This window comes from Camelus ferus, chromosome 1 (assembly GCF_009834535.1).
Source record: "Camelus ferus isolate YT-003-E chromosome 1, BCGSAC_Cfer_1.0, whole genome shotgun sequence".
Taxonomy (NCBI): Eukaryota; Metazoa; Chordata; class Mammalia; order Artiodactyla; family Camelidae; genus Camelus; species Camelus ferus.
In genome coordinates this window covers 28,886,353-28,908,284 of record NC_045696.1, presented here as the reverse complement: position 1 = coordinate 28,908,284, position 21,932 = coordinate 28,886,353, and the positions used below count along the sequence as shown (strand labels likewise).

Here is a 21,932-nt window from a genome sequence, read left to right as displayed (position 1 = left end):
AGCAAACATTTGGGCTCATGGAATTCATTCCTTTGACAAGCACCTAGGGCCAGTATCCTGTCCTTTCTTATTCTGAATCCCCTCAGGGTGCACCATTGTGAGTGGCTGCTGGGGCTGGGCTGCAGGCTTGTCTTCACTGGGGGGTGGTGGCAGCGGCTGGTGGCTTGATGGCTTCAGCATTCTTTGTTTACTGATACGGTTTGCAGTATTTTTCATTCACAGTAGGAAAAAGTACTGAAAAAGCAGCTGTGAATCTGGGTCTTACGAATTTTTCTTTCAATAAAGAACATTCAGTATGATCTTTATTTTTACTTAACTATGATTTTTATTTCCTTTCCCTTTTTCCAGCCCTTTCCAAATGTACCCAAATAAGTCAATAATAATTTTTAAGATTCATGTTTGTGGAACCACAATATTATCAGCTAAATGCAACCAATTTCACAGTTAATAGTACACTAATTAGTATTTTATTATATTAAACATCTTCTTGAAACCTTTCTCAATACTGCAAAGGAGGCCAGGAAAGATAGGATGCTAACTTGGCTGCTCAGTTAGATGTGAATATTTCTCCTAAAAGTCCACAGATACTGAGAATGGGGCTTGAAGCTCTATATGTAAAAATGCCTGTAGAAGAAATGTTCTGTAAGTTGAAAGAGCAATGTAATTATGATGCAGGTAAAGTTTTCATTTTGAAATGTGATCTGATCTTACAAAAATACATTTGGCACAATATGAAAGATCCTATATTTGTTACTAACCTCTGATTTGTATTTTCTTTCCAGTATTTACCCCCAAATGAGACTTGAGCATTCTTAAGTTTCAATATTTGTAAAAAACCAAAAAAACAAAAAAAAAAACAAAAAACAAAAAAACACACTTTGGTATATGTGAAAAATAACTTCCCAAGCTTTCAGAATCTAAACAGTTATCTAATTTTGTAATTTCAAAGTAATAATTTTCATTTGTAATATTCTAAATTTGGTATGGGGATAGATTAACTATTTTCAGTACAATTGTGGTAAACTTTTGGAAAGAATTCTAGATCTATGGTTGGAAAATATCACAAGAAAGCACTAAGACCATTAAAACTGCATCTGAGTGGAACAGTTTTTTTTTCTTATTTTGTAGAGAAATTAAAATATTTTAGATTAAAAGTTAGCACTTGGAGAAAGATTGCAGCAATTCAGTTTCATGTTATATTTAAGACAGATGAATTGCAAATCAATAACTAATCTTAGAGAAACTATAGCTAATATTGTGTTGCTGGTAGATGCAACCGGTGTTCCGCGTTCTTGTCCTGTCCCAGAAAGAATTCAGAGATAAGATGTAGTGGTTAAAAAAGTAAAGTGAGGATTTATTAAAGGATGGATAGTACACTCTCAAGGGGAGAGCGGGCAGGCTCAGGGGAGCGGCTGCCCTGAGTTTCTTTGGCAAGTGAGTTACATAGGGTGTAAAATTGAATGGGCGGAATGTTCACTGGGGAGGGAAGGGTTTGGGGTCGTGTTCCCTGATTATCATCCCAACTCCACCTTCCCAAAAGGAGGAGGGATTTTTGTCCTTATTTAGTCTGGATCGAAAGTGTCATGGCATCGGTGCATGATGGGTACTTCTGATCTGCAAGGCTAATTTTATTGAAATGAGGGCATAATGAGTAAAGGATTACATTTGGATACTGGAAATTCCTGCCTTTTCTCACCTTTCTTTGTTCTTCTCCAGGCCATTCATAACCCCAAAAGGTGTGATCCCTTACCAGCCCAAAGGTTCCTGCTTTTCTTTCTCTGCGCAGGAACCCCTGGTGCTTACGTGATGTGTGGTTTCCTGCATTTGGCTTGTGTGCCTCCTTTGTGCCCAATTCCTGCAATTTGTTCTGTGTCCCCCTTTCTCTGCTCCTGTCTAGGTATCTGCCTGCTCTAACAGTTGGATAATCAATATAATATGTAATTGAGCATTTCTGTATCTCTAGTAACTGAAAAATTTTTGTTTTACTTGATGAAAAAATGCTTTGTTTAAAATAGAAATTAAGAAATAAAGGCATAGTTACACATAAGTACACATCCCCCAAAAGTATAAAACATTTCTTAAACAATACAGTTTATCCATAAATAGGTCTCTAATTTTCTTCAGGGAAACTTTCTTACATTGTCAGAAACATATATATTCGTACCTTTTATACAGTTTATTTCTAAGTGGTCTTCTGAATTTTAAAGAATGTCATCTATTGACAATTTAGATCCATTGTGAAATATTGGATTTTTGCATCAAATTTATTAGCCTCTCACTTGTAAAAAAAAAAGTGTGTATACTAATGAAAATGGTACTTGTTAATTGTGTCAACTTGATTAAGCTGTAGAGTATATTTCCAAGAATCTTGTTTCTTAATATAGTTCTGAGTTAGACTTGACCACAGTAAAAACTTGTGAGAGGGTTTAAATGCAGAAGTGAAGTGAAGTACTTTCAGGAGGTCTTTTGATGCCAAGACATGATAGACACAGAATTGCCTAGTGGGCTCTGAAATGTCCTGGCTGTGCCCCCTGAGAGGCCATCTTCCCAGCTATTGGATCTGCTGCCCAACAGCAGTTCTAGGCCCACCCCCAGAGGCTTGGTTGTGGACCCACTGAGGCAAAAACCACCTAAGCACAGTAGCTTCCTATAGGCGTCTGCACTGAATCTAATTCCCAGCCCCACTTTCACTGCTGGGCATGAATGGCTTCCAGACTGACTGGCTGGTGATTCCTGCTTGGACATTCATACTCCTTTTTCTGACCTTTCATTTCTCCAGCATCCCCCACAGTATTATCATTTGAATCCATGTAAGGAATCCCATACTAGATACCACTTCTATTGATTCTGTTCTTTTGATGAGCCCTAGGCTGTCTGATAAATACGCTAGTAGGTAAGTGCTCTTATTGTCTCGGTTTTGCAAATGCAGAAACTAAGGACAGAGATAACCACAGTCATATATCTTACAATGGATGGAACCAGAATTCAAACCCAAGCAGTCTGACAATGGTGGTCTACAATCTAACATGAGTTTATTAAAAGCCAGATGTACTATGAAGAGGGAGGTGTTATGAACTATGTATAAAATGACCCGGACTTAAGTTCTACTTTTACCATGAATTAATGAGACCTAACTAACTCTGTTTAATTATTCCTAGTATTATTTTTCTCATCTTTATAAAAATTGGGGAGGGATTAGGTGATCTGTAATATTTCCTTCATCTTAAAAATTCTGTAAATTTACTACTCTAGCCTCATACAGTTTCTTCCCAAAATTGCACCTCTCTCCACAGTAATTCCAAGGGTAACTGATATCCAGAAGAAGTCTAGTATGTGGACTCTGAAGCCACATAGTTGAATCCAGACTCTATTACATGCTTGTCATAGATGAGAATAATGACCTTCCAAGATGTTCATGTCTTAATTTCCAGAACCTTTGAATATGGCAAAACGAACTTTGCAGATGTGATCAAGTTAAGGATCTCGAGATGGGGAGATTATGCTGGTTTATCCAGGTGAGCCCAGTGTAATCAAAAGGGACCTTATAAGAGAAAGAAAGAGGCAGGAGAATCAGAAAAGGTGATGATATAAGCAGACATAGAAGTTTTGCACAGTCAAGAGCGCAGGAATGTGAGCAGCTTCTGGAAGCTACAAAAAGCAAGGAAATGATTTGTTTTCTAAAGACTACAGAAGCCATGCTGATGCATTTTCAACTCTGATCTCCAAAATTTTAAGACAATAAATTTGCATTGTTTTAAACCTTTAAGTTTGTAGTAATATCCTATACCTGCAATAAGTCACTCCTGCAATGCCTAACATTATATTGCCCTATGAGTCATTCCAGGGTCCTTGTCTTTTTCCTGTCTGCATATCTCCTTTAGTGATTGCCTTAATATTACAACTGTTAATTCCTTTACATGAAGGTTTACCTTTTCCAGCTCTTACCTTTTACTGAGTTTAACCTCATATATTCTACTATCCAGTTTACACTTCACCTTTAATGCCTAATATACAACTTAAATTTAATGTGGCCAAAATACTCTCTTCCCGCCAGACCTCCTTGTCTCAGAAATAAAACAACTATCTTGCCAGTTGTAAAAGCCAAGTAGTTGAGAATTATCCATTATTCTCCTCTTTCCTCCCATCCAGCATTTAACTAAATTATCAAGTTTTATAATGTTATTTTCAAAACTTGTCCCTTCTTTTTCATTTTCTGGGGATAAGCCATAATTATTTCTTTCCTGACCTTCCACAGCAGCCTCCTAACTCACCCCTGCTTTCATTCTTGTGTTCCATGCTGACCGATTCCATGTGTAGAATGATAAACGACCTTTATTATTTTTTACTGATATTTCAGGTTATATCACAGCTATACTTAAAGTTATCCAATAGATTTCCATCATTCTAAAATAAAAACCCATCCTTTACCCTGGTTTATCTGGACCTATTCTAACTCTTTCCTCTTAATACCACTCCATTTTTATGTATCACACTATAGATGCACTGGTCTTTATGTTCCTGGAAACTTCTGAATTTATTCCTCTGAGAGGCCTTGTATTTCTCTTTCTCTGTTGAAAGGTCTTTTTTTTTTTTTCTCTTTTTCTGAAGATATAACTTCTTTTTTCAGTCATTCATTTCTCAGCAGAAATATTTTTCTTTTATACATATGAGTATTTGTAATTCCACCAAGGTGGAATTTCTTTACACAAACATTTTCTCCATTCCTGCAGCTGAGAATAACACATTCTGGCAACAATACTGGTTTTTTTTTTCCCCCTACAAACAAACATTTCTTTCTCATCTTCTCTGAGTTGGACTCTGTTTCTCCATTTGAAATATATTACTGAAGGTTTAACAAGTGTAGGAGTGCCCTTTCCTTTAGGAATAAGGCACACAAGTCTTGTATTTTCTAGTCCACAATATCCGTATTGTCTTGCTCAAAGATGTTCTACTCTCTTGTTTCCCCTCTTCCACATATTGCTCACTATTTGCTATTTTCTTTGTATGTTAACTTAACTGTCTATCTGACCCTCACTCAGTCACAATCATGTAAGCACCAGGAAGCAAAGACATTGTCTCTCTTGTTTACTGTTCTGCCCCATGTGCCTTACACAGTGCCTAGTACAGTAAATATTTGTTAATCAAAGGTATATGTCAGTTTAGTTGGTGATTAGGCCTCCTGTGAATCAAGTCACATCAGAATTTTACAGCTGAGAGAAGATAATGTAGTTGTTTAGTCTGTGGGAAACTGACAAAAGATTGTCCCCACCTTTCTCAGTAATTAATACTCCAGCCAAGATTTGTAGAACTTGTTGACACTCTCTGGAGAGAGAGGAACCTGCATGAAGAAAATGAATAAATTGAGTGTGAAGAGGGGAGAGAAAATTGCGAGATGTTGAAGCTAAATAACATTAATGTGCAATTTGGCATAAAAGTAGGAGTGGGTGGTCTCCTTGGAAAAAAACTGAACAGCTTGGTAAGGTGGGCACTTTAATGGCAAAATCTGGAGAAATCACACTTGCAGTGAATGCCATCCTCATCACTAATGAGCATATACAAGGGTAGAATGCAGCTCTACCTGGGCCACGTGAGGAGGAACAAAATACAGGTGAAACTGACCAGTAGGGCCACACAATGTGGCGAGTGGAAAGAAGGCTGAGCAGTCAGCTGAATGCATTGATGTGACAGCAGGTTTCAAAACTATATTTAGCTCTCTGAATTCTGCTCTTGCTTTCAGTAGCTTTGAATAGAGAGAATAAATGGTTCCTTTTCCTTGGTGCCATCACTCTAAATTCCAGAGGATATTGTGTAGCATGATAACTTATATTTCAAAATCTTAAGATGTTTGAATAGATGAAAAAAGGTTAATTGTTGATTCTTATCAATTTTCTGCCTCTGCAGGATGCTTGTATGCTTCTGTGTAAGTGATTGACTTGTATAATTATATGCATGTCTAAGTGCTGCTTTTTGAGAGATGACATCAGTGGATTTAAAGATTTTGTTCTAGATTGTCTTTCAGAATTATTTCAAATGCCTTCTTATATATAATTATTTCTGTTTGCCCTGAACAAAAGTGGGCCAAATTTATGCTAAGTGTTATGACACTTTATTTCTCTAATAATACATACTGGTATGAAGCATTTTTATGTCTGGAATCTAGTTTTCTATCATAACTTTCTTTTGGCAGGGAGTTAATGCATTATTCTGTTCACTCAACAATCTCTCCGTCCACCCACCCATTTATTCAGCCATAATTTTTGCAGAACTCCCATTGTAGCAGACACTGAGATTTGCCCTCGTGAGACCAGTTATGAATAACATACGTTCTTTTCATTGGAGAGGTTACAGGTATAGAGAGGTGAGATACACAAATGAGTATTTTGAAAACAATGTGATAATTACTATAACCATATTATGTGCATAGTACTTTGCCAAGTTCTCTTATTTTTCTTTATGCTTATAAAGCTTTATCAAAATGAGGTGCCCTTAATGTCAGACATTAATTGGACACCCTGGAAGGCTAAGGCATATTAGATAACTTAAAGGAAATAAAATACAATGTTTTGTTTATGTTTATTAAAATGGGTATTAACTGTTGGGAACAAAAAATAAAAGTTAATTATCTTGCTCAGCACTCTTGTAAGGGTTCATAAGACATGCTTTACTCTCTAAAACCATTATAATGAGAGAGAGTAACAAAAGATTAACCCAAAGGAAAGAAAGAGGTGGAAGAAATTTGATAGTAAAATGTATATTAAAAAGGAAATGCAAGTGAATACAGATGAAGTTTATCAGTAACAAGAAAATGATAGCTTTCCAGCTTAATTTACTTTGGCAAACACTTGCATGTATGCAATGGGAATATAATCTAAACACCTTACTAGAGAATATATCTCTTTGCTGCAGCTTGCTTATCACACCAATAGATACATAATGCTTGCAGGAATAATTCATGGTTAAATGTGTTGTGTTAGCTGTTACCAAGAAAACTGAAGGGAGAAATACATTTGCCAAAGTACTTAGAATATGATTTCTTTAAAAACCTACTCGAATTTAGGAGACCTACACTGATAATTTACGTTACTAATTTAGTATCAGCATCATATGTGGTGAAAGCAAATTAAATGGTCTCTACAGCAGAAAAAAATACTATAAAATCTTTAGTCAAATTACTTTTGTGAAATGTATCACGACACATTAGTAAGAAGTTAATAAGATATTTGTGTAAGTTGAGAGATTGTGTGCTTATGATCCTTAGTCATATTGATAATACAGTTAAAATTACATCATGATCTTTGTATTAGTAAGATGGAAGAGACTTGATGAAAACCATTCTACTTTATTACTCATTAGGAAAATGCATCCCAGTAAATGCAAAGATTTTTAATGCAAAATTTTTAGATTTTGGATTTTCCAATGCTTTAAAAATGCAATTTTTGATGTAAATATTCATATGAAATTCAACTACACAGTGGTATTGATTCACTTGTTAGGATAGAGATGGCCTTTCAGATGAACACATTACATTTCTTTCACTGTTTCTCTGCTATCAAGCCCACCCCATTCTTATCGGAGTGTCGGACATCTGGATCTCTGCTCACGTACAGTTGCGTAGAGTCACTTGTCTATGGACTACATTCTCAAACTCTGCTTTTTGACAGTCAGTTTACATGCATTGTACGTCGTAGTAAACATCTGCCTTCGGCAGTTGCAGTTACCTTATCAGTGACAGCAGGAAAAAAAATAAAATCTTTGATGAGACATTTTGTCCAATATGCATAATTCACTGCCTGGAAGCATTTCAGTTTTCATGTTGATTTCTAATTAACATTATATAATCTTAGATCCTGTATATTGGGAAAATATTACATAATAACAATAATTTAACTTTGTAGATGAACTAAATTAGCTAAAACAGTTTCTCAGGCTAGAATCTACACACAGTTTAGGAACTACAATATTAATATTACTTGCAATGGTGTATGTTTTTTAGGTTTATTTGATAATGATTTATATGCTTGACTTAGCTTACTAGTTGTGTTAAGAGTACATATATATACAATTATACTAGATAAACTAGTTATATCTAATTTCATATGTCTAAGTATTTGCATTACATTATTATAAGAACAAAATATTCTGGGTGTTCAAGATAATCTAAACATTTCAGGTTTTGAATTAAAAAAAAGCTTCAAACATGCAAAATTCCCTTTATATCAAAACCAGATTCTCACTTATTTTTTATTCTCAAAATTCAATTCCCCAATATATTTTAACAAGAATATTATAAAATCATGCACACTTTAGATACTTGCTTTCTGAATTGTTTTATTTTTGCTTGTAACTTTTTAATTAAAACTTTATTTTTAGCACAGTTTTGGGTTCACAGTAAAATTGAAAGGAAGGTACTTATACCCCCTATATCTAGTCACATACCCGCTGCCTCCACACATGCATAGCCTCCTCCCTTTATCAGCATCTCCCACCAGAGAGGTATATGATGAACCTGTGTGGACACACCATAATCAGCCAAAGTCCACGGTTTACATCAGGGTTCACTCTTGGTGATGTACAGTCTATGGGTTTGGACAAATGTGCTCACAATTTTTTGAGTCTGGAAATATGAGAAGACTTGGCTGGAATGTGTGTGTCTAATGTATGTGTCATAAACTAGAGGGCCAGGAAGTGAAAGAACATTTCCATGCTGGCTTCTTCCCTCACTTACCTAGTTAGTGCTTTGGTGGACACGAAGGTTGGACTCAGTGGGCATCTTTCCCTTTGCATAGCATCTCCAGGCGTCTCCATTTTGTCTCATACGTGACGGACTAGGGCTCGAGATACCAGTGCAGAAGCTTCTACTCCTTTCAAAGTCCAGCTCGAAACTGACACAGTGTCTCTTCATCACACCACTGAACATCGTAGTTACCCATTGTCTGTATTCAAAGGAGGGAAAGAAGGTCACATTTTTCTGTGGAAAAAATGACAAGCAATTAGGGGCTCTCTTTAATTTATCTCAGTAGGAAATTCTAAGACACTCTTTTTTCAGGTTATAAGCTTGAGCAGAAATTCTGTTGAATAAAATAAGGTGAAGTATGCATGCTATAAAATCTAAGTATAGTTAAGAGAATTTGTTAGGTTTCATAATTTGAGACAACTTTATTATCCAGAAAAGTTAAATTCATTTATTAGTTCTTTGCCTCTTTTGTTTTAACGTAAACAGGAATATCATTGAGAAGATTTGCCTCGTGGGTGTTTATTAAAGAGTGCATCTGTGTCCCAAGCCACTTATAAATGCTTGTCAGTATTCACACAGACTAGCAATGTATAGATGGTACATTTTGGCTCATTATAAGTATATGTAAATATAAACTCATTAAAATATCTCAGAATATGTCCAAGTTTTGGTGATTCAAAACAGTTATAAAATGGTAGATTCTGAAACTCAAAGGAACTGTAGGTTTTTTTGGGAAAGACCCGCTATCCCATTTTCTTTAAAAAATTTAGACATTATTTTATAGGTGACGAATAACAGACTAAAACTTAGTGTACTACTTTCCCAAAGATGTAGAAGTCAAATGTAGCACATTTTGTTAATCCTCAGGGACAATGAATTGATTATTATAAAATTATTAAAGTTGTTCAGATATGACAACAATGAACTGAACAGCATTATGTTATCAGGCACTTGGATGTGCACTCTGTATACATTATCTTATTTGATCCTGTTATCGTAAAAGATATATATTATGTTCTTCGCTATTAGGTGACATTTTGAAATTAGTAAGATTAATCTAAGTTGATGCTGGGAAATAATTTCTCTGTTTAAACAAGGGACAGTTTGGTTCCTCACCACAAAGAAAAATACATCTCATTTGTACTGGAGAGAAATGTAAAAAACGAAAACCTGAAAATATTTTGCAACTATTTTTCTAATTTTTTTAAGCTGGAAGGACTTTCTTGAAACAACAAATAACAATAACCAAAAAAAAAAAAAAGGTAAAGACTAACTAAATCATTAAGGAAATAATGGGTAGATTTTACTGCCATATATTGAAAATCTTATAGATGACAAAGACCAGTATAAATATATTTGTAAAAAAATCAAAAACAAAGCAAGACAACTGTAAGTAAACACAATAAATTCAAAGAACAGAAAAAATAAGTTGAATATATCATCCCTACCCCGCACTTCTCCCTTACTACCACATACAAATGCTAAAACTTAAGAGACATTGGTGACACTTCATAACCGGGCCTTTAGGTGATATATCTTTGTCCACACAGTTAGGCATCACAGAAATATATTTTGAATCCAATTTATTTGACACCATATCTATTGCTCTTTGTAATTAGAGCACAATGTTTTTGTAGTATACAATGCTCCTTTTTTATGTTTATTCCATTCTTTGAATTACAAATATCGATTCAATACCAACCAATGGCTGCATACTAGAAATTCTTCCTTATTCGGTTATTTTTCTCCTCTAAAGTTTTCATTTTATTACTTTTTTTTTCTGCTAATAAAGACTTGCTAAAAGGCAGAGGAAGTGGAGAGAGAAAGAGATAATCATCATCATCACTGTAAAAAAAATAACCTTGAGTTTATTCACCCAACCTTGACATTTAATCTTTCCAGAGATCATTGTAAGTGTGTATATATATATATATATATATATATATATATATATATATATATATATATATATACACACACACATATATATATATATGTGATGCTCTGCATACTTATGAATAATCTCTCTTTTTTCTTTTTTACTTCATATATCATTGATGTCTCCACAAATTCTGAAGATTTAACTACTATCTATTATTTATTTATCACACACCCTTGCCTTTGTTTCTTTTGTCTCTTACTGAATTGAAGAAGTTATTTATATAAGAAGACTTTATCTTGTTATCTGTCATATCTCTTACAATTATTGTTATTCAGTTAATAATTTTTTGTAATTTTCACCTTTAGTTTTATTTCATGGTATCTAAAAATTTATGGAACAAAACTTGTATTTTTAAAATTTTTTTTTGAGAGGAGGTAACTAGGTTTGTTTGTTTGTTTGTTTATTTCTTTATTTATAATAGAGGTCCTGGGGATTGAATCCAAGATCTCATGCATGCTAAGCACATGGTCTACTACTGAGCTATACCCTCCCCCGAATTTCTATTTTTGCATAATAAATTGCATCAGGTTTTTCCTTTATGATATATGCCTTTGCTACCATTTCCTTGTTATTCAATGTGTAATACAAGTAATAAGTAGTTCTAGAATGAAATCGGGTGCACATGAGTATTAAGCATAAGGATTTAGTGGTTCTAGTTAGGTGTTAACTCAGGGAACAATTCTTAATTATACTTTTTTTCAGTTTGTGGATTGATCCTGAATTGACGGTGATAAACTTGCAGTTTGACTTGACTTTTCTTTTCCTTTCCCTTCCTTCTTTCCACAAATATTTATTGATTACTTTCTACATACTAAACATTAATCATATCAGAAGATGAATGAGACATATGCCATTATGGTAATACACATAAAATATTAAGTTGGTGTTACCTCAATCACTCTTTTTCTTGATGTCAAACAGTGATGGCACTGAATGGCAGTTTTAAACTATGTGCTTCTACTGAATATATTGAGTCCTGGAGGAGTATTCTGGAATAAATTGTAGATGACATCAGTCTTTTTTTTTTTTTTTTTTTTCAGTCCATCTCTGCCCATGACTAGGTATTTGACTCTTTGTCAGGCTTTAAACCTCCTTGTGTCTATTTACAGGCATAGAAGATAAAGGGTTCTTTATTTCTTACATAACTACAACCAGCAAAACTTGCAATGCTGAAATTGGTATGAGAGACATAGATGCTAGCTGCTAGGGCATTCTTTATTGGATTGAAATACAAATACAGATCTCTCATTAGATTTCCTATTAATCACTCAGTCCTTACCATATAATTTTATTAGGAGTCCTCACAGTCCAAAATCATCTCAGAATACTGGAGCTTAGTTTAACAATAGCATTAGTCCAGTTTCTAATCCACAAATGGGGAAAGTAAAGTTTTATCGACATATTTGCTCCTGATTTTTACATGCTTTCATATTTACGTTTTCTGCCATTGAAAACTGGCCACTGTCAACCTCAGACTCACTGCTCTTGCTCAGGCCTCAGCGACCCCAGCGTTTGAAGTTTTCGTAATTTGCACACTCATGCTCAGCATGATCCCAAACAACAGATTTGATGACAATGTACATGGATGTTGAAGCTTTTCCACCTCAGCCACACGTGGGCTGAAACTAGCTCTTCCCAATAAACCTCTAACCCTGGAATTGTGTCTAAAGTCAGTATAGACAATCATCTTTCCTGGTATGATCCATTTTGGAATTTTTATGACTCTTTCTTGCTAACACTCATTGGTTGGAACCATCTCACTTCATCAGCCCGCAGTAATAATATTAAAGCTCAACAAGGAAATGATCTTAATCATTCTTCGGGGACAGCTCCTTGGATCCTATGAAAATGTGCTCATCTCCTTCTCAGTAAGCAACTTTGCATAGGATGGATTGTAACTGCTAACTTCACAAGAAGCTCTGGTACTTGTTTCCCTCAGGAATGCTTATGCAACCACTAACCTTAACTCTGCAGAATTAACAGTTGATTTTCAAAGAGCCATAAAAGAAAATCCTAGGGAAGATTTGCCCACAAAAACAAGGGCACATCTGGAAGCATCTTAAAATATATATATATATATATATATATATTTTATTCAGCTACATATAGAGATGGAATTATTTCATAATATTTTACATGATCTTAAAAACCCACATATGAAGTTTGCTTTTTCAGATGCAATTTTTTAATGAATTAATAGATGTAAATTAAACAAAATCATTCTTTTCTTTGTGTAAATTTTACTATCCATTTTACTGTCCGTAGTAGGACAAAAATTTATAACTCACAAGTATAATGAAAATTTGTAATTAAATTCTTCTTTGGAGTTAGTACATAAAAGAACTGAAAAATATACATGACTGGAAGTATGTATATAACATTGTTTCTGAGTATTTAAAATTTTATACACTACCATTTGGTACTGGTATTTTCATAGCTCACATTTATTCGTACCTGTGATTACTGCCTCTATCAACCCCAGTTACCCTAAGCCTCACCTCAGTTGAGCACTCCAGGCATAATTGTACAATTAAAAATTTTATGTGAGTTATTAAGTCATGATTTCCCAGCTCCAAATACATCTTTCTGTACTCTGCTTTGTCACGCTGACACTGGAGTCTACACAGGACATTTCTTCATGATCAGTTGGCTTCCTGTTAGGGTCCTCCAGTAGAGGGCAGGGGGTGAGATTGGAAGTCTGGAAGAATGAAAGGAGACTAGGTTCTCCTTGTGTCTTTGGTCCCTGCTGAGCAAAAATCCTTCTCCCTGGCAGCAGTGGTTTGCCCTGGTGTCCAGTTTCTTTCTTCCCTAGCAGAGCTAGTCTCCTGGCATCCTCAGAGGCACCAGCTCTGTGGTACTGCCACGTAGAGGCCTGAGTCCCGGTTGTGGGAACGACCTTCTTCCAAGCTGCAAACACAGCCACCCAGCACCCCTTCTGAGAAGTCGGTTCCTAACCTAGTGGATCCCTTCTCCAACCTTTCCAGTTCAGATACCACAACCTCACTTCCTCTGTTCTCCCAGACATAGGTATTTTCTGCAGTTACTAACTGCAAATTTAGTCTTCCCTTCTGGTCTTTTTCAGTGTTCTATCCCCTGGTTAATAAATTCCTATTATTATATTCTCTTTTTTATTTATTTTTAATTTTTTACTGAAGTATAGTCAGTTTACAGTGTGTCAGTTCCTGGTGTGACACACAATAGTTCAGTCATACATATACATACATGTATTTATTTTCATATTCTTTTTCATTACAGGTTACTACAAGATACTGAATATAGTCCATGTACTATACAGTATAAACTTGTTCATCTATTTTATATATAATAGTGTCTGCAAATCTCGAACTCCCAGTTTATCCCTTTTCTTAATTGAGACAGCCATTGTGGTTTCTTTTTCCCTCACTGAAACCCGACCAATGAAATATAAAACCTTTAACTGTAAATCTCATTAATACCTATATTTACTGCCACAGTGAAAACCAAACCTGTATAGCAAGGAGTAGCAAAAGTCGTATGGATAGTCGTAAATTAGCCCTGAGATTCTTTTATAAAACCTCCCATGAAAATGAATTAGTCATGAAGAGGAAATATTCTTGGACAGCTTTACCTTTTTCTGTCTAAATTGGTTATCTGCTTTCTCCTTTGTTACTTGGGAAGTGTTTTTTTTAAATTACTTCAGAAATGGCAGTAGCTTTTTTATTAATATTTTACTTAGAAAACTAAAACTTTTCAGTTAACTGAATCCTAATATGGTGAATTTTAAGATCATTATTTGGGATTGCCTGCAAAGACAGAGTAGTGTTAAAGTCTGTTTTATCAATTAAAAAGTGTTATTTTTCCCCACTTTAGGATAAGAAAAGGAATAGTTCTGTTAAATTTTAAAATGATTAATTCAACAAGTAATTCTACTGGGGCCTGGCATTTTCTTAATTATACTTACACTTCATGCAAACTACAGATTGGATTAGAAAGAAATCAACAATTCCAATCAAAGCTTTTCTATTTTACAACAAGAAAAAAATACTGAGTGTGAATTGTGAGGTTCAATAGTAACTACTTGCTAATTTTGAGGCACAAAGCCCTGCCTCATTTAATCATTTCAAAAAAAGCTTAGTGCCTGCCTTGCATTTTTTTTACTATGTAAATAATAAAGATGCAACAATAAAGAACACTTTTTGCCACTGAGAAGTTAAAAATATAGTCAAAAGGATGAAATTAAAAATACATAAGTTCATTAAAGATGGTAATATAGTACAGGAGTAACTGTTACTAAGAACTGAATACATTTGAGAGAATGGATAAGAAGTGGTAGAAGATGAAGGAAAAATAACTGAAATGTTACATATGATGAGATAGCTGTTGTCTTATTTCTCACTCATAAACATTTACAAGGAAAAATTGCTGAGGAATATTAGCAATGATAAAGAAGAAAGTCATGAAAATGAATTGAGGAGAGCTGTGAGATATGAGATCTGGTGAACAGTGTAAACTGATGGAAAAAGTGTTCATTAAAATGGAAAGTAAACCAAGACCAATGGGAACATGTTTTGAAAGTTTATCAGTCCTGTAATATCTCAAGTTGAAATAGTTCCCAATTATGAGAAGCACCTGGTGTGAATTTTGGTATGGTCAAACCAGAAAGTTTAAAGTTAATGTGGCACATAGAAATAAAATCTCTAGAGAAATATGTAAATTGTTCAAAAACAATTGACCAATGAGAAGTTTTTCTTTGGTTTTTGTGACAAAATGTGAAAATAAGTAGGAAAATGTAGATTATGCATATAAATTGTCAATATCAGTATATTGGATGACAGAATTATTGCTTTTTATTAGGGCTTATTTTTTTCTAGGCAATTTATGTAAACATATATATAAGCAGTTGATGTGGCAATTCAAAAAGAAAATATCAAGCTCAAAAATCTAATTATAAATCTAAATTTCTATATTCATACTCTATAATTCAAAATATAGGATTTGATGAGACATAGTGAACACAGATATAAACACAAATTACTTATATGCATATGCATAAATATAAATAATGTATGTAAGATATTATATATACATATATAAACATTTAATACATGTGTGTATTTATAGAAATATATATCTATATAGTTTGCATATATACACACACATACACAAAATAAACTTTAAGACAACAGTAAGGCAAATAGAGACAAGAAGTGAATAATGGATAGTAAAAAGAAGCACCAGAAAATCCAGGTTAATTGTTTCTACAAATAAACGCAAAGCTAATTTCAGATATTCCTGACTGCCAAAGTATAAAAATAATTCTCATTATTTAACATAAAAATGTATAAATCAGTTAAATGGACCTATAAAAATGTTTTTGAAATACTCTACTTTAATGTAGATAATACAATTAAAATTTTGTATTCATTACATTGTCTTGTCAAGTATACAGTAAGAAAATGCAAAAAGTAGAGTAATTTTATAGGAGTGTTAAAACATTTTTATTACCATTTTTAATTTTGATTCTCAATAAACTTGAGAATATTAAATTGTACTATGAGAATGCTGGGGAAGTGGCATATTATGTTCTGGGCATGTTAAGTTTCTGTTGCCCTAAGTTGAGATCATAATAACATATGAAACTAGAAAAATAAAGTGAAAGCATGTAATTTATACAATTTTAATGTAATTTTTTTTAGTCGAACTTTGATGTGTTGGTAGTATAGAATTCCCAAAAGGTGATTGAAAGTAAAAATGTATTGAACACATTAGTCACATGGTTGACTAAGTTTTTATTTTTCTATACAATTAAAGTTTCAAATACTATTCAGAATGACAGTAAATATACTCTAGTTAATGGTTACATAAAACAAAGTGTGAAATCTTAAAAACTTGATTTTGAACAAATAGACCAACTCCCCCCAGTACAAACCATATGTATCCACTTATGTAGAGTTCCCAAACAATATTAAATTCTACTACTTAGAAATGGAAATACAATTGCCAATTAAGAAATATAAATAAATAATGATGTTACTGCAGAAAAGGAAAAAAGGTCTTGGTTCTCGTCTTGCCCGAAGGAGAAAAATTCAAATGGCAGACAAAAGAGTTGTGTAATTAAGGATTTTACTAGCAAAGCAAAAGTACACCTTCCAAAAATGAATTGATCCAAGAGAGGAAAAGCAGTGAAGTCTCCCTGTAACCCCCCGCCCCTGTTTCTTTAGTGAGGTTATCTAGGGGCTGTCTTAAGCTAATTTGAAAGTTGACATCATTTGAGTGGCATGTGTAGGTTATATTACCTTTTCCTTATTGCATATGCCCTTTCCCACAATGCATACATAAAAGCCCACTGTGGGTGTCAAAACTGCAATGCTAATTACATTATAATGAACACTGGGTCATGTTGGGTTGGGTCCTTCTCCCCACCATGAGAACCAGCAGCTGTTTGGTTCTATCTGGTTTTACGCTGGCACTCATTTAGAGAAAGTAAAACTTTTTCAAGGCCCTTATTCTGAGCACAAGTGTACTGTTTTCTTCTAGGTTATTCCCTCCCCTTTCTACTCTCCTTGCTCAGTGCCCCTTAGATAGATAGTCCCATCTAACTGCCTAACAATTACATTCATAAAGCCAGGAAAGTGGCTGCCTTTAGGGTGAGAAGAAGAAATTGTCATTGGCAGGAATATTGATTCCACTGGGGTCTTGGGAGTGTGCTATTTCCAACAAATGCAATAGATAACACCAATGTTATAATTATTTTAAATCAATATTTGCATTTTTTTGTATATTATGTATAAAGACGAATTAATTTTAATTGTATTCTCTGCACAAAAGTAGAACATAAGTGTTTCAAAGCAAAGTCAAGGTTTTTCTACATAAGTCTTTTAAGATCTACTCAAGTTTTGGAACACATGCTCAACTCAAACTTCAGACAAGTCCTTCAGAAAGCATAGAGGAGAGTACATTGAAAACTTCAGTGGCGTTTGATGCAAATGTTTAGGTAGAATAGCTAAAAATAATTTTAATATGATGATGTAATTACATTTTTTGTACAAATGTTGATGTATACATGTAAAATTTACAGTTAACAATGATTACATAAGATGTTTCAGAGTGTCAGCAAAAGCAGTGATATATTTTGGCAGTGCTGTTATTAAATTACTTGGTACTTTTTGAGCAACAACAACATAAAATCAATTTAAACCAACCATAGGATTTAATAGTAAGACTTTATCAGAATAGAAGAGTTTTTCTTGACGGACTTTCTCTCTCACACAAGAATGTTGAAAAGTGAGGACCAGATTTATCTAAATTCTGTAACCTTATCCTTTGGCATACAGCTATATGCTTTTTACCATTTAATAGCGAAAATTCTCTTAATTCATGTGACCCTCTGTAATTTATTGTGATGTTGTTACAAGAATACTTTTCTGAAAAAGTAATCAAAGCTTTGAATTTACATATCTATGCAACGTGTTCTGGCCCATATGTGGTTATGATCTAAGAAATCACAATTTTAAAAAAAGCCAATAAATGCAGGAAAGAGTTTAAAATTGTTCTAATAGACTTCTCCATCAGGTGAAACTGAGCATAACAACAGCCAGTTACAAACGAGCTGCAACTGGAACTGCCTGTTCCTCATAGTTATTGGAGACCCAGCCATGCATTTTATTGAGGAAAGCTTACATAGTGATTTGAATGAATATAGATTATTTACACCTCTTCATTGTGTGTGTGTGTGTATACACCACCATATTTTAGGGCTTCAGAACAATATTAACATTAAATTGATTTTAGACATCCCAACTCCTAAAATTTTGTCACAAGTACAACATTTATTTATATGAAAAAGAAATGGTGATTGAACTGATTTAGTTCTGTGAAATTTGAATTCCGTTTATGCCACGTTGCATTGGATAAAGGAAGTTTTTATTATTTATTCATCCTTAAATCAGATCTAATTTATTGTTTTCTAACATTGAAATACTGATGTTTTCTTTAGAAAACTCCTATTTTTCTAATATTTTAAAATCATAAGTTTCTATTCTAATTTTATTGTAGGAAAATAAATCATTTAATAACAATTTCGTAGCTCTTAAGAGGTCGTTATTTTAATCACTTGACTTTTAAATTCACTTATACCCACTGTTTCACATTTTATTTGATAGTTTATATTGCTTAATAAAGTATAAGCATTATATAGATGCTTCTACTTTCTTTGATTCAGCATTTTAAAGAAAAAAATACTTGTACTTCCATCCGTTTAAACCTAGTATTTCTCTCTGTATGTCCTCATTTGACAGATAATGAAACTACCAGTAGGACTTGCCTTTTCTATTTAACATTGCTAATCATATTGCATACTTAAAGTTGTCAATGATCATTAGTAATTGTTATTTGGTGCAGCTTCTTATAAATTACTACTGAAATAAATTCTATTACAATATATAAATCCTAGTTATATGCTCATAAATAAGACTGTACTGGTTCTGCGTCATTGTATTAACATTCATCATTTTTGTTATTGCTTAGTATTAAAATAGTATGCAAGAAAATATATTAATAATTAAATATTCACATTCCAAGTATGATGTTTCCTAATATTTTGAAAAATAAACCATCTATGGATAGCAGGGGAAAGACTGATTTGGAAATATTCTTATTTTTCTTATTCTACGAAATTCCATTATTCTAGAAATATTGACATGGCCACTTATTTTTAATATTGAAATATTTGATATTTAAATATTTAGATGTGACATTTTATAAGTATTGTTTTTGGGAACAATATTGCACAATGGTGGTAGGGATGTCTGAGTTCTACCCAGGTTTAAAATTTCTTGGAATTTGACCTTGGTAATGACTTAACCTTACTGATCTCAGTGCTTTTTCCTCAGATACATTTTATGAACACTCATTCAAATAAATATCTTCAATTTTATCCTAGCTTATAACTCCCCTTTTACCCTGCTTTATTTCTCTTCTAAGTAATTGTCACTATCAAATGCTTTAGTGAATACTTGTTATGTTGTTTATTGTCTCTCTTCCCCACTAGCATGTAAATTGCATGGGGACACAGCCTTTTTCTGTATCCCAGGACCAATCACAGTGACTGAAGCAAAGAAATCACTCATTAATTATTTAGTAGAGGAATAAATGAATGCGGGAATGAATAAATGCCCTAAAAGGGGCTTCTGAGAAATAATTTGTCCCTGTTCTTAATTAGAAAATTCATCTGCAACAAATCCACAATGATTTTAGAACTTGAAGAAAGTGTCTCCAGTCAAAGATAACACATACTTCTGAATGGTATTGTTACACATTTTAGCTAGTATGACCTTCTAACACAGGTTATGGGCTGGTAGGTAATTACAGTATGCTTTTTACTTTGTAGAAACTGATGCTCAGAAAGGTACAATAGATGTTTGTGTGTGTGCGTATAGATAGACAGATACAGATATAGATAAAGATGTAGATACTTAGGAAGACTTGGGTCCAGAAGTGAATACTAGGACTCTTCAGTCATAGTATATCCCTCCCTCCTTCAGTTGTCTTTTAAATAAATTATTTTTTCTTTCTACATTGCTTAATTTGTAAAAATAGAAATCTTAGATAAGTTTTGCCAGGCAGCAGCTGAATTCACGCAGGAGGGGCATTATCTTCATTATACCACTGGTTGGACTGATAGAGACCAGCAGTGCCTAGAGTCATATGAGCATTTGGTTATGCCATTTTCCCAGGCCATCTGTGTACAAATGAGTGTGGTGATGCCAGATCAGGCAATCAGGGTTCTGCAAGAAATAACACTTTGTGTTGATCTTTTGGGTAGAGTTATTTACAGAATATGCAAATTGAAAAGTGCTTAATTAACATTCTTATTCTCGAAGTGTCTGTCTTAACCCTTCAGCATCATTGTTTCCTTTTGAATATTCACATACAATTCTTTCAATATATATAGTTTTTCAAAAAGAACTCTTGGAGGAAAATGATATTTAGGGTTCGTAATCATGGATGGCTTTTTTTTTTTTTTAAATTGCAGGGAATGACACCAACAGGGCAAACATTCAAAGGCAAACTGCTTTCAAACAGCATGCCACCATGGGCAAATAGATTTGATAATGAGAGATTTTGTAATTTACAAATCATTTGTTAAATTGACAATCTCTAGGAGGTTTTCTATTATTGCTGCTCTTCATGGCATCTCCTTGTTTCATTACTTTAGCAATTAACCTTATTTTGTTTTAATTTAAAGGAAAAAAAAGCAATCTGCCAGTTCTTGTGCTTTATTACTATGGTGGGGGGTCAGATTTTGAAATATTTGACTTCTACACAACAAGAATAGAGATTTTTTCTGGCTAGCTTCTTTAAAGTACTTTCCAGAAACCCAAAAACTATAATAAAATGATAATTTAATTAGAATAGTATTTCGCCCAATGTTAAATAGACAAAAAAGGAATGGAAGATACTACAAAGGAGAGATTATAAGCCATAATATTGAACTTGTGGTCAATTAAATATATTGAGCATAACCTCGTAATAATTAGAATCATTTATATTAAAGGAGTTATTTAAAGTTTTAATTTACATTTTAAAGTTCAAATTAATTTTTGCTGGAATGAATAGATGTTTTCTGATATCAGCTGTAGCATTAAGTTTCATTTTTACAGTAAGCTAAGAAAAATTTTTTTCAAGCCATGAAAGAGACATTTAGCAAAAAGCATTGACTGAAAGAAACAAAGAAATTAACCTATTTTAGAAGCAAAATTGTTTGCAAGTGAAATTATTTGTAAATTCTTTGCAAAATTTATACGCTTTTTCTTTGCCATTTTAGTACTCATATCTAATCAGACAAATACTTAATATCAGTGGCTTTCCAGAGATATGTTATTTATCTGTCTATTAATGCCACCTTTCATCCAAAGGAAACTCCTGTATTCCTCTGTAACTTCCCCCTAATATGTGTCCATTTTCTCTTCACAGCTTTTCTATTATTGTCAATTGTTTTTATCAATCACCGTCAGAATCTGATGCATTTCCTGTATTTTTTTTCCCTTTTAGTACAATGAATTCAGCATTACTCCATGGATCCTCGTGTCAAAAGGTACTTTGTTGTAAATTTTATTCCTAAAGCAATGTGGTATTTTGAAAAGTTAATAATAACTGTGTTCTGATTTTTAAGCAACTTAATTTTTTTATGCTGCATTATCAGTAGATTACTCTTCAGAAGGTAATAGTTTAGTGCCACACATTGACACAGATTTGAAGAACATTTTAAGCTATGCT

The 21,932-nt window shown here is 33.5% G+C and overlaps 1 long non-coding RNA gene across 1 annotated transcript in view; it reads left to right on the top strand.

Annotated features, from left to right (window-relative positions):
• LOC116662995 overlaps positions 1–21,932 on the top strand; it is a 243,855-nt gene that overhangs the window by 68,824 nt on the left and 153,099 nt on the right. Inside the window, exon 2 of the long non-coding RNA XR_004319000.1 lies at positions 21,708–21,750. This is a non-coding gene — a long non-coding RNA (uncharacterized LOC116662995). The remainder of the gene's footprint in view (positions 1–21,707; positions 21,751–21,932) is intronic.